General features: G+C 39.6%; 1 protein-coding gene and 1 long non-coding RNA gene across 8 annotated transcripts in view; one reads left to right on the forward strand and one right to left on the reverse strand.

The window, feature by feature from the left end:
* LOC311519791 overlaps positions 1-14,673 on the reverse strand; it is a 52,610-nt gene that overhangs the window by 10,797 nt on the left and 27,140 nt on the right. The window contains exons 2-3 of one of the 2 annotated variants that reach the window (XR_014711372.1): positions 7,924-7,953; positions 3,901-5,495 (exon numbers count right to left, since the gene is read on the reverse strand). This is a non-coding gene — a long non-coding RNA (uncharacterized lncRNA). Of the gene's footprint in view, positions 1-3,900; positions 5,496-7,923; positions 7,954-14,673 lie in introns of those variants that run through there. The other variant, XR_014711371.1, reaches the window with a different exon arrangement.
* The window catches only part of GLRB (glycine receptor beta), a 74,697-nt gene that overhangs the window by 4,047 nt on the left and 55,977 nt on the right, over positions 1-14,673 (forward strand). The window lies entirely within an intron of this gene.

A 14,673-nucleotide genomic window follows, 5' to 3' on the forward strand; every position in this document is an offset into this window, starting at 1 on the left:
CATTATTCTTATTTTATAGAGGTGGAAGCTCAGGCTTCAGGTTATTAACATAAAGGTAGGCCCAATCAGATTTTCTAAAAATAAACAAAGTACCCATATTTGGCATATCTTAAATTCAGAGACTCACAGCCAATGGGATCCTAATGTTATAACAGTGGAGGAGTTCCTGTTGGACTAGTTAGAAGACATCGAGAACACCTCTAATGTCAATGGGTGGTGAAAATAATATTTAGAATTGAGGTAGAATGATATCTTGCTCTGAATCTGTGCAGAAATATTCTCATATTCTATTTGCTCTTGTCCTGATAAGAAAAGATGATGACTCAGCTATGAACATACCAGTTTCTGCCAGTTGATTCCAAAATCCTAAAAAATACATAGTCTGTGTGAGTTTGCCAAACCTGAGAGAATTTAGATTGTGAGCTCTGCAAAATGTCTGTGCAGGTCTATAGACCCACATAATCCTATAAAAGTTACACACTACCTGTTGTTTCCCATAATGTCCCTTAAACTGCATGATACAGATTGGATATTTCTTTAGTTGATGACCTTGTATATTGTAGAGTTGTGTTTTGTTTGTTTGGGGTTTTTCTGTTTTGTTGTTTGTTTGCTTTTTGCTGATGACATAGTTAAGTCTTTTTGTTCTTAATACTTTTTACCTGGAAAAATTCAGGGAATATTGCTTCTTCCCGCCAATAAATTTAAATAAGTAACCTCTTAAGGGCTGACTAAAATAATCTCAAAGGAGTGATCTTTTCATAAAGCTGGATGAGAATGTTGCTTGAAAAGCGAAAGGAAATCCCATAAAAGATTAAATTTATTTGATGTGAAATATTATTGTATTCTTTATTAAACTAATATAATTTAATATTTAAAATACAAATTCCTAGTGAAAATATGCTTAAATATATAAAGTCAAAATGTTCATCTGTCTTCCATTAGCCCTAGCCATTAGTGAAGGAAAAAATTTATAGCTTATTATAATGATCTACTGCAGGGGTTCTCAAACTCCATTGCACCGTGACCCCCTTCTGACAACAAAAATTACTACATGACCTTGGGCGGGAGGGGGCTCGAGCTCCGCTGCCCTGTGCTGAAGCCCTTGGGCTTCGGCCCTGGGGAGTAGGGGTTGGGTTGCAGTCCTGGGCCCCAGCAAATCTAACGCCAGCCCTGGCGACCCCATTAAAATGGGTCACGACCCACTTTGGGGTCCGGACCCACAATTTGAGAACCACTGATCTACTGTGAACTATGAACAATGAACTATGTAAATCACAGTCCTAAGTCATTCAGCTATTCTCCTAGGAAAAATTTATACTACATCTGGGACAAATATTTGGTTACTTTGATTGGAGAGATGGTAATTTAGTACAGGTAATTTAACACTGTAAAATGGACTATTAATGAGGGTCGTCTTTAAACTTTAACACCAGGTTTCTCTGTACTATACAGGCAAATATGTTAGTATTTTCCCCATTTACCTGCACCATTCCCAGTGTAGTAGCTGTCAGCCAAACACTACTGTCCCTTGTGAAATTGACTAGTGTCAGCATGAAACTGCCAGATGGGGGGTGCAGAGGAAAAAGGTTGCATTAAATTCATTTTATTATTTACAAACGTTTACTGGAAACTAACTTGTTTTGCAAACAAGAAAATTCTAGTTTCTATCTAAGACAAACTCTTGTCATGATTATTTATGATTCCTTTTTTTCTGTGTGTTTTATTTGATTACACAATTGGTGAGTAGTATGATGTGTTGCTCTCTAGTCTGTTTGGATCTGAACCAGTTTACCAGTTGTTTTTTGAAACAGTGCAGTCTCTTGTTTCATTAAATTGACACTTAACAGGTTATCCTTCTTGAGATTTAATGCTTATGTATAAACCTATAATGATTATAGTAGAATAAGGCTGCTGTAGTGTCTGACCCTTGAATATTTTCTGATTTAAAGAACAAATTGATATATTGGAATTAAAAGGCCATAATAGGGAGCTCTGCTGTATAAACCTGCAAAGAATTCCACAGATGGGGAATGTGTTTGTGAAATGATTTGACATAAACTCTTCCTCAAGGAACTACATAAATCCCATTGTCTCCATTGTTCACTAAGTGGAGGTGACTGCATGCTTGTGGTGTGTCTGCTGCAATTAACCAGTAGTTCAGGTATAGAAAACACGATGAATGGATTTGTGAAGTGAATCTGTGATTGCCACTGAAAGCTTTGTAAAGACCTTGGGTGTTGGAAAGATTTCAAAGAGAGGAACACTGAACTGACAATGGTTTCTAAGTAGTAAAAATCGTAAAGGGACACTGTCCTGTTGATTAAGGCACTAATTTGACCTACCGTATATACTCGTTCCTTAGCCCATTTGTTTATAAGCCGACCCCCCAAGATGGATAGGTAAAAATAGCAAAAACTGTATGACCCTTTCATAAGCCGACCCTTTCATAAGCCAACCCTATATTTCAGGGGTTGGCAAACTTTGGCTTCTGGCCCGTTAGGGTAAGCCGCTAGCGGGCCTGGATGTTTTGTTTACCTGGAGCGTTCACAGGCATGGCGCCCCGCAGCTCCCAGTGGCCATAGTTTGCCGTTCCCAGCCAATGGGAACTGTGGGAAGTGGCGCCACTTCCTGCAGCTCCCATTGGCTGGGAACGGCAAACCGCGGCCACTGGGAGCTGAGGGGCTCTGTGCCTACAGAGGCTCCAAGTAAACAAAACGCCCCCACCCGCCAGTGGCTTACCTTTATGGGCTGGGAGCCAAAGTTTTTCAACCCCTGCTATATTTTAAAAGCTGGCGTCACAAGAAACACTCAAAGTTTTGCTAGAATTATTTTAATGTTATCTAATGAAAAACTTGTTGTTGTTATAATAATAACTAAACAAATATGTATTCACCTTCAAAATTACAGTCAATATTTAAAATCAGTAAATGGATATTTAAAACAAGTAACTTAGAACAATATGAGACTTTAAAAAGTCTTAAAATCCTTCAAAGTCTGAATCAGTCTCTGATTCACCAAACAGTTCATTAAACTCGGCTTCAATCACAGCTGCACCTGCACTGTCATCGTAGATGTCAGCAGTGTCGTCTTCAGACTCAGATTCCTTCTCATCATCAGCCTCTGTTTTGTCATCATCAAATATGGCATCCTCCTCTGACCTGTTGAGTGCATTGTTGATACAGCATTTCCTAAATGATTTTTCTGTCATTTCCGAAGGAATGGACACCCATGCGTCCTTGATCCACTGGGCGACCAGCTTGATTTCGGGCTTCATAAGATTCCCACCTTTTGTCAACTTCCCCATGCCTGAGCACATCCATTCAGACCACATTTTGTGTAGCCTGTCTTTAAAGGGTTTGTTCAGGCAGACACCAAGCGGTTGTAGAACTGAAGTTAAGCCTCCAGGTATTACAACCAAAGTAGTTTTCATATATTTGGCCACATTTTTCACCTCATCTGTCTTGTGTGCCCTGAACATGTCCCAAACGAGCATAGCAGGTTTCTTGAAAAGTGCTCCTCGTCTCTTATTCCATACTTTTTCCAGCCATTCAATAGTCTCACTTTCATCCATCCATCCATCCCTTTTCGTTTGCACGTATGATGACACCAGCAGGAAATTTCATGTTTTTAGGCAAAGTTTTTCTTTTAAAAATAACAACAGGAGGGAGCTTTGATCCATTTGCCAAACATGATAAATCCACCGTAAAATGGATTTTTTTCGTGGCCAGTGGTTTTAATTAAAACTCTTTTTTCACCGACACAGGTTACTGTTCTGTTGCTCAGGAGATCAAATGTCATCTGTGTTTCGTCCGTATTTCCTATTTGTGACAGTTCAAATGCATATTCCTTTTGATATTTTATAATAAACCTTTGGAAAGATTCGATTTTTTTTCTTCCAGATCTCTCGGCAGGTGTTGCGCTATCTTTGTTCGCTGACGAAGACAGAGACTATGACGGTTCATGAAGCGAGTACACCAACCCGCTGATGCGACAAACATTGATGGCTTTACTGACTTGTATTTGTCGTCTTTCGACATTTGCAGAGCATGCAGACGAATTCCAGTTCTAGTGACAATGTACCCATTTTGTCGACATTCAACAACCCAATTATTGAGATCTTTCTCCAGCTCAGGAAATGAAGCGCACCTTGTTGGACACTTTTTCTTGCTTCTTGGCATGTCTTTTAGTGTTGTTTTATTTTTCGTCATTGTCTTACTTGCTTCTCATTGATACAGAATTCACGAGCAGCGGCGCAATTATTGTTTGCTTCTGCATGTTCAGCAACTTTAAGTTTGAACGCTGCGTGATAAGTAGACCTTTTTCTTTTGATTTCACTGTTCATTTTAAATACTAGTATGAAAATAGATTACTATTATTATTGTTGTTATAGGTTTTGTAGGACTTTATATAGGAATGTCACCTGCTTTATCACTGTCAAAGTATTATTGTTCTTTGTTTATTTCAAAGCAGCCTTGTAGAGTGGCATGTCTGTGGGGATAACAGGCTATTTCAATTTTTAGAGATTCCATCGATTCTGCACGTTATATTTTCATATTGTCTTAAGACTTACGAGGTCCATTGGTAGAAATGCATGAAGAGATCAAATTACACAGTCGTGGACTGACACCAGTGCTATAGTACCATCGTTCATTGTACTTTTCTGATTGGCTTGTAAGTCATAGCATTTTGTGAAATGCCTGGGTCAAATGTCATGCAGATCTGCAGCACTGCTCTTTTAGTATTCCTTTCAAGCCAATCTAGTCCACTAAACAAGCCTTTGCAACTTTAAAAGGCTGCAGTATTGACATTAATAAATGGGGCAGCAAACTTTGGCTCCCAGCCTGTCACGGTAAGCCGCTGGCAGGTTGGGACGTTTTGTTTACCTGGAGCATCTGAAGGCATGGAGCCCCTCAGGTCCCTGTGGCCGCGGTTCTCCGTTCCCAGCCAATGGGAGCTGTGGGATGAGGAGCGCCACAGGGAGCTGAGGGGCTCCATGCCTGCAGACGCTCCAGGTAAACAAAACTACAGTGTCTTAGATATTCAATGCAATGATTCCATAGAGTTTAAAATCATCAGATTTTGGTGTAGACCCGTTTATAAGCCGACCCCTGCTCTTTAATGATGCGTCACTGATTTAGCAAAAATATTCGGCTTATGAATGAGTATATATGGTATATTATAAAAGTGTTAATTAGGTGGGAAATGTTTATCATATTAAAAGTATTTATTTAATTTAAAAATTCATTCTTGTCACAGAGAATTTCTTTAAACTGTTCTTATTTTGCAGAAACTGCCAGAGGGCAAAGGAGCACAAGATAACTAATAAATGTTAGACATAGATATAAGTATTGTATGCGGTTGATGATGGATAAGTATGTGTAGATGGGCATCTTTGAGACTGAAATTCTGTAACCTGCTTCTAAGGTTTGTTCAAAGCAGTCAATCAAGTAACTTGTTTTTTCCCAGTGTACATTCTTCTCAGTTCCCTGGTATTTCTGGTTAAGGCAAATTGAAATACATTGAGATTATTGCTCTAACTTGTAGCCTTTTTTCCAGGTATTCTCCAAAATTCTCGTCTGTACTCAGTAACCCACATCAACCCCTTCTGAAGCTGAGAAATAGCCCCTTTGAGCCTTTCAGAGAATATAACTTCTGCCACTGGCCAGACGCAGAAACTCAGAAAGATCAGAGAAAACAAGGTCCAATAAATTGATTATTTTAAAAGAAAACAAATACATTTAAAATTTTAAAATGTTAGTGGAATTGAAGATTTTTTAGGTGGCTAAAAAATGGAATTATTTGAAAATTTATCCTAGAATTTTTCTTGGTGAACTACCGGTCCACAAAATATTCCTTAAATAACTAAAAGAAAAGTAGAGAATGCATCTTGACTCTACAGAACCTCTCTGGCACACCACACAGCAGTAGAAAAAATAACCTCTTCTTTCCTTACCTGGTATCTATCTGGGTACTTATTTGGCTCCATCACTGCCGTGTCTGAGCACCTCCCAAATATTTAACTATGGGGAGTGTGGCAGGGAGGGAGAAGGATGAGCAATAATCTCTCTGTTTTTTCTTCTTTCCTAGCTTGTAGCAGAAATAGTTTGCTAGTTTACAAGGGTTTGGGGGTGAGTTGCTGGGGGTGTAAGTAAAATTATGAGGAAAAGCTAAGTTGAAGAAATGAGTTGTGTATTTAGTTTTTAAAGTTGTGAGGTTTTGTAGCCCTTCTGAAGATAGGTAAGCTCCATAATCTAGATCTGGCTCCTGTGAAATTCCATTATCCACATACTCATAAGCCTGTCCTGTTGATCAATAGTTTCATTGTTCTGGTGGCACATGGCTGTCATGGGAAGTTATGGTAACTAAGGGATAGCTGACCTCCCAGGTAGCTAGTGACAGTCCCTGGAGGGCATTCAGTATCAGGACATCCCTCTATTCAATGGGGATAGGCATTCTGGAGAGTAAGGGGATAAAATTCTGTATAAACTGTGCATTGTATCATTTGTGTAAAATATTTATACTGTAATATTACACATAATAATCTGGGCCCATTTCTGCAACCCTCACTCTGAGTAGTGCTTGCTCACGTGTATGGCTATACTGCATGTATTTTGACCACTGATGTGATTAGATACTACTCCATGTGAGTAATGGTTACAAAATCTGTCCCTGTATTTCATCCTATAGTTATTAGTTTAAGAAACACTTGTAACTTCCCCTGGAAGTCTGTCCCACAATATAACCATATAAGAAAAATTTTAAGGGCTGAATTGTATTCTCAAATCTGCCAAATGGATCTTTAAAAATTGACTAAAGTATCTCCATTTATATTTTCTAACCAAGATAGTATTATTCCCAAGATCTATATGTTATCTGCATGTGGCTGCACATATTCAGGAAAAAGAGAAAATGTGGGTGGATTAGTCTAAAACATGTTTCTTTGCCTAGTGCTCTCTAAAACAGGAAGATGCTGACCTTGTTTCATGTGTACATATAATAATGCCAACACTAGATGGAATGCCAGTTTGTGTATGTAATTCACTTAGGGGCCAAATCCTGAAATCTTTGTGCATGTAAAAATTCCCAGTGAATTGAGAAATTTTGGATATGCAAGGAATGTATGGTTGGATACTAGCAGTTGTCTGTTTACATGAGTATACACCTAATTATTCAGAGATCATAGAATCATAGAAGATTAGGGCTGGAAGAGACCTCAGGAGGTCATTTAGTTGACCCCTGCTCAAAGCAGGACCAACCCCAACTTAATCATCCCAACCAGGGCTTTGTCAAGCTGGGCCTTATAAACTTCTAAGGATGGAGATTCCACCACCTCCCCAGGTAACCCATTCAAGGTCATCACCACCCTCTTAGTGAAAAAGGTTTTCCTAATATCCAAACTACGCCTCCCCATCCAACCTACGCCTCCCCCACTGCAACTTGAGACCATTGCTCCTTGTTCTGCCATCTGCCACCACTAAGAATTTCATGAGAATCAATCTTTCATTAGGAAAGTAACTCATAAATACAAATGAAAAACATTTTGAATGAAATCAATCCACCCTGATCTTTAGTGTCTAGTGAGGCCAGACTGAGACCCTCATTGGCTAGGAACATCCAGGGAGCCAGTAACAAATTCCAGTCGTGTTAGCATCCAAGCCTCTATAATCCAAGGAACATCTGATGGCAGCGGGAGACAGAGGGGCACTGAGAATTTCTAACTCATGATTGCAAACACAGAGATGTGTTATTGGCTTTGAATGGGGGACAAGTAGTAAATCCTTGCCCCAAACAACAATCACCCATTGTCCTTTTGAGCTCAAGGGCTCTAAAACTCCTGATGTGCTCAAATCTCTCTCCTGCTAGGACTTAGAGAATTTTCTCCATCCCCATGATACAGAGGTAAAGAGAACGGAAGTGACTTACCTATGGTCACACAGCAAGGTCATGCCAGAGCTAGAAAGAGAAGCATAAGAAAAGAGTTGTATCAAAAATGTTTTGCATTTAAAACTAACTGATTTCTTAAACAAAGGAAATGTGAGGTTTAGTTAGTGAATTGAAATGATACATTCTGGTCACCACGTGTTTCAAGATGTATGAACGAGTAGATCCATAGATTATCCATAGATTGAAGGAGGAAAACAAGTTTGCCTGTTTTGTGAGCTCCCAATGGTGTTCTTAAATTTCAATGAACTGGTCAATTGAATGGAACTATTTGAATAAACTGAGATAAACTGTTCTAAAATAATATTATGAGAAATCATGTGAACATGTTAGAATTTCTGGAGGATTATTGTTCCTGATATTATTCAGTGCTTGTCCCAAAATGGATATATTGTACATAGGGCAGTTAGATACATGCTGATATTCATCCCATACATATTGTATAATTCCCCTGATACTGAAAGAAGTTATATCATTGTATAGTACTAGACCCTTTCTGCAGTATGGTGCATATCACTCAGAATATCAGATGCCCACATCACAAAAGACTAATACTTCATATAAAAAGTAATAGTGCTTGCGGTTTACTGTGATACGTCAGACGTCTTGTTGCATTAAGTTATGTTTCACTTCATTACGTTTCACTTTATCATATATCTGCATCACTGTTATTTGCGTATCACTGTTTGTGTAAAGCATCTGCTCATATCTCTCTGGTTAGATAAGCTAGAATCAAAGTCTGCAGCTTGAGTGGTATATTGTTTTTTGTTTTTTAAATGCTTGAAGTTAATACAGCAGTGTATATTTACCACGCTTTCTGTCAGTCAACCAGCAGTCTTGAACTCTTCAATAGTGGGACATGATGCTAAATCATCCAACGTCTAAGCTATAAGCAGGTTCTGGCAACTGGGTTTACATATCATATGACAATCTGGACAGTAGTACAGTGTGTTATAAAATGTTCTGTGGGTTAACTTGTCTGAGACATGTCTATTTCTTCCCTGACAGTCATGCTACATGTCAACAGTGTATACCACACACTTATTAAAATTACAGATGCCACAGCATAATGAGATTTTAGGACAACAGATAACTGATATGAGAACAAGACAATAAGAAACATTATTCACTAGCAGTTCTTTTCCCAAATAATTATCCTTGTATAACATGGTCTGTTAGGAGAAGGATTCCCTGTAACCTCAGTGAATTGTGTGAGACAATAAATCCCATCATAGTGTATGTCTCAGAAGCCCAAAAGAATGAGAAATAATGTATCCTGACAAACTCAAGGAAGCCTTATAGACTTTAAACTGAGAATGCCACCTATATGTCTGCTCAGACTTGCTGAAAAACCTTCTAAGAGTCACCTTTGGTCAATGAATTAGTTCCTGATCCCACCACCATCAATATAAATGTATCTCCACCACCATACATTTGATAATGCCTTGCTTCATATCACATATGGGTAAGCTGTCTGTGAGTTCATGTTGATGATATAGGATCCATATGGTTTACAGGGATTACACAGGTGAGATGATTGGAAATCTTTCATTTAACCTCATTGTTACATCCTGTCAATGATGCTAATGGTTACTGATCATGTAATGATTATTAAGAGGGCCAATGTATTCTACTGGATTGTGACGACTGCAACGTTAGCTGTATTTTTGTCCCTTTTTGACCTCTCTGAGTGCACCCTCCTTTCAGCTGTCAGGCCTTGTTTCTTTACCTTTCCTGAGGTGGAATTCCACAGTATTTCTACTCTTTGACCAGGTCCTGTTCTACAGTGCCCTGTGTATCAACTGTACTTAGCCACCAGGTACAACTGAATATGGGCGCCTGTGGGTCTTCTTTTTGGAAGTCTGTGACCAGTTGTGTATATAGTGACCAGAGAGTCTTCTTAAGCTAAAGTATTGTTTATTTTGCAGTAAGAACAAAGCATTTAGAGACAGGATTTTAAAACAACAAACACTATTTGCATGGCTAGCTTACCTAAAGACTTACCATCCCCTGGCAATCTATGCAGGCTTAACTTTTCCAGACATCCCAGCAGATACCTGTGTCTTAGTCTGGTTCCCCAGAACAACCCATCCTCTGTCTTGAGAGAGTGTTCTTTTTTTAAACTCTGCTGTAGTTCTTTTGATCTCCTGCGTTCATTGGACTCTTCCTGTCCTGCTTTGAACCAGGTTTGCAAGTCGGTGGAGAAGAGGAAAAATATTCAAAGCTAATAGTCTTGGCACTTCCCTGTAACAAGCATCAAGTGTTTGTGGAGAGGTGGCCCTCTTGAGCCATTCTTTCGCTTCCTGCCTGTTTTTCTAGACAGCCTCTTGTTGATTGGAAGCCAGTGTAATCAAACCAAAAAAACCCATCCCTATATACTTTATTTATGAAGTATCACAGAGTGTATCCAAATCCATCACAAGGTTATTGAGGTAATAGAGACATTAGGAGGGTGATAGCAAAATTAATGTGAATTTTAAACCCCCCCCCTCAAAAAAAAAAAGTTCCAGTAAAGTGACTGAACTTAGGAGTGGAGAACAGGGTTTTTATGGATAACCTTAACGAAGTCTTAATTTTTAAATTTGGTGTCCAGATACCCTGGCGATAGGCTCATTAAAAATAATGATGAGAGGTGATAATCAAGAAAAGGTTATATATCTCCCACTTGTCTAGGAATAAGCAACAGATCTTTCTCTATCTCTGTCTCTCTCTCTAACACATTTCACAACATTGCAATTACAATGTACTTTTGTAGGTATGGTAACTAAGTTCTGAAGGTGAGTGTCCATGGAATATTAAAGGTCTCTCCTATTAGGGGCTGCCACTTTTGTGGCAGAGACCCTGACTATGTATCTTAGCTACTTATATGGGCACCATCACCATAGTATATGAGCACTTCCCAATCTTTAATGTCATTCTTTCTTCATCCTGTCTATTGTTTTTCTCCGGAGGCAGCAGATCATATTTTGACTGGCCTGTGACGACACAGGCTGAAAATGCATTTGTATTAACATGCCGTGAGGATTATGCTTCAAGACAAACCATTACATTAGAGGAAATGGTGTTATCAATGGTTGCAGAGGCAAGAAAATGTAGATTTAGATGCAAGCAAGATTGAGCTTTAATGTCCTAGACTATATACATCAGCTGTCCCACTGGAATCCATAGATAACTGGCTATCCTGGTAATTGATGATGGATGTGAAGACTGCACAATAATAGTCTGTGTCTCATTTCCTAAGTCAAGAAATGGATCTCCAGTTCAACTAAGATTGCGCAGTGCCACAGTCATTTATTCCTGGTAAATGAAGAGACAAGTAAACCTGTCTGAATGTCATCTACATTTGACTTCCTTTTGTTTTTTTTCCTGCTCATTTCCTAGTCTCTCTAGCTCCCTTAGTATTATTTCTCTCTTCTTACTTATGTCTGCCATCTCCCAATTCTGTAGAATCTGTGAATTTAATTTATACACAGGTAACATGCTACACGAGTCAGACAAATATCTCTGTTTAACCACTTTGGGCTAGTACTATAATATTCATATACTATAGCAACCAGGACAGTTTAGAAATTTGCAACAGAAACTGGTAATTTATGCTGCTAACAAGGGTTTCTAAAATGTTTCATATTTTAAATGCTGGACTTCTATAATTTGGAAAGAAATGCTATTGCCTGTGAAAGGAAAGATCCCACTAAATAGATAGATAGATATAACAATTTGCACTGAAGTCCGTGGGGTTTGTAAGTGCTCAGGACTTCTGAAGACCAATGACTTCAGTGGAAATTATACATACTCAGTGCCTCTTAAGATCAGGCCAGTATGGTGTTATATTAATTCTACTTGTGGATGTGATGTATGGACACTCGTCTTTCCTTACTTGCTCCCTCTTCAAAATGGAGAATGATCTTGATCATTTAGAAGGGAAAAAATATTTTCTTTTTCTCTTTAAGTTTAGATGTTTCTTGTTAACTGATCAGTGATATCTGCAAAAAGGTCATCCAAAGCTGTTTGCTATACCTCTATTGCTGATATTTTCACTGGTAGTGGCCAATGGTCAATGCTAAAAGTTAAACACAAAATAATTTAAAGATGTGTAAGAGACAGGTTTTGCATTTCTACTTCATCATTTTGACCCAGGTCAAATGTGGGAATGCACAGACATGACATTTGGAAAATTATTTGAAAATGAATGTATTTAAACCCTCATCTCAAAATGGATGGGTAAGAGAAATTTCACACACTTACATAATGGAGGAGAAAATCCACACCAGGAGTAACCATTTGAGTGTACATGTGGCACTCTGTTAGCTAATCAATAAACATGAGTAAAGGAAAAGAAATAACCTTCCTCCTGGATATAAAACTGGATATCAGATCTTAATAACAACTACTAATTAATAGCAGTAATGTTAGATTAAGAGAGTTTCAGTATACTTCTGTGATCGTTCTTGTACCGTACTTCAAGTCTGGTTATCACTGCTCATTCCTTATATTTATTTATATATATATATATATATATATCAGTTTCTCTTGATAAATATATTTTGTACTATTTCACATTGTTACACTGACTATATTAATAATTTTTTTAAAAAAATCATAATTTTATTTTCTATCTAATAATGATGTTACTCAGATCCTCTAAATGGGGTAGAAGTTGATGTGACTCACCCAGATGTGATCAGGGATCTGTATAATGCAGCCACTTAATATTATTCCTAAATTCTACCTCATATTTGCATGTTCTAGTTCTGGAGTTTGAGGTGGCACAATAACATATGTAATACTTTGCATTGTCTTTGAATAGGATTCAGAATTCTGATTTGACCTGAAACTTGTCTAAAGAATATCTAATTCTCAGTTTGCAATTTCAAGGTGAAGTGAATGAATATTTATAATTTAAGAACTAAGTTTAGGCACTCTCCTTCCCTCTCCTCCACCTGCAACAGCATAAAAGAGCACACAGAAATCTAAAGCTGCTTGGTAACTGCATTGCTTATGCTGTTTTAGGTTTTAGAAATGTTTTTCAGCTGCAATATAGGAAAAAAAAAAGGAGTACTTGTGGCACCTTAGAGACTAACCAATTTATTAGAGCATAAGCTTTCGTGAGCTACAGCTCACTTCCTCAGATGCATATCGTGGAAAAGAAATCTGAGACCTTGGTGGGTTGTGAAGAGGGTGTTTCTTAAACACTCTTGGTTTAAACTGTGCATTTCCTCCACAGATTACATATTTTTATTAAAAGTATGGACTCTTGATGTTTTATTCTCACTTTCTTTATAAGAATTTAATTTTCAAAGAATTAGCCTGCAGTACAAATGTTGTAATTGAAGCCAATTTAACAAAGTTTCAATTTCACAACTTGTGTCATAAAGTCTTGGTTTTGGATCCTAACACTGTGGGTAACATCCTTGGGATTGGCTGTTTGTTGCCTGGCACAAATCAGAGAAGTGTTGGGGGACACAGCTAGTGGGCCAAGGAGTAACTTAGCCTCGAAAGGGCCATTCTGGCACCTGAACCCACAGCTCAGCAGTTCTCTGACTCCCCTTCCCCCCCCCACCAGTCATTCCCTGTTGTGCTGGAGTAAAGTGCTCAGTAATGGATGCTATAGAGCAGGGGTGTGCAAATTACGGTCCTGTGGCCACATCCGGCCCTTCAGACGTTTTAATTCGGCCCTTGAGCTCCTGCCAGGGAGTGGGGTCTGGGGCTTGCCCCGCTCCAGCCAGGGAGCGGGGTTGGGGGCTTGCCCTGCTCGGTGCATGCCGTGACTCCACACAGATCCCAGAAGCAGCAGCATGTCCCCCCTCTGGCTCCTACAGGTAGGGGCAGCCAGGGGGCTCACACATTGCCCCCACCCCAAGTGCCACCTCTGCAGCTCCCGTTGGCCAACTGCAGCCACTGGAAGTTGCAGGGTGGCGCCTGCGGATGGGGCAGCATGCAGAGCCGCCTGGCCGCACCTCCAGGTAGGAGCTGGAGACGGGACATGCCACCACTTCTAGGAGCTGCTTGAGGGAAGTGCTGCCCAGAGCTTGCACCCCTGACCCTCTCCCGCGCCCCAACCCTCTGCCCCAGGCTTGATCCCCGTTCCGCCCTCTGAACCCATCGGTCCCAGCCCAGAGCCCCCTCCTCCACCCTGAACTCCTCATTTCTGGCCCTACTCCAGAGCTGCACTCCCAGCCAGAGCCCTCACCCCCTCCTGCAACCCAGTCCCCAATTTCCTGAGCATTCATGGCCCGCCATGCAATTTCCATACCCAGATGTTGTCCTTGGGTCAAAAAGTTTGCCCACTCCTGCTGTAGAGCCAAAATAGCTGGTTCGAGTGTTTTTTCTACAGTGGGTAGCCAGCTATACAAGCTTTAAAGCTGCTTTTCAAAACTGGGGTAGCAAAAATAAGCCTTAGCCAGGGTCTGGCCCTGTCTGCCTATGATCTCTATTATTTTCAGTGGTTTTACTCTTGTTTTATATGAATGTGATTGAAATGAATATCAAGCCAAGGGTTGCTAGCCCTCCAGGATTGTCCTGGAGTCTCCAGGAATTAAAGATGAATCTTAAAGATAATGTCATGTGATGAAACCTCCAAAATTGGCAACCCTAATCAAGCCAGGCTTACAGGTAGTTTAAATACCAGGTTTTTCGTGGTAGCTTAGCAGCTGCTGATAGAGAATATATGGTTTAGTCAGCTTTGAGGGATCGGCAAGGAAAGTTCTCATATAGATTATAGGGTTTTTCCCC

This window comes from Lepidochelys olivacea (assembly GCF_965140295.1).
Source record: "Lepidochelys olivacea isolate rLepOli2 genome assembly, chromosome: 4".
In the NCBI taxonomy this organism is placed as follows: domain Eukaryota; kingdom Metazoa; phylum Chordata; order Testudines; family Cheloniidae; genus Lepidochelys; species Lepidochelys olivacea.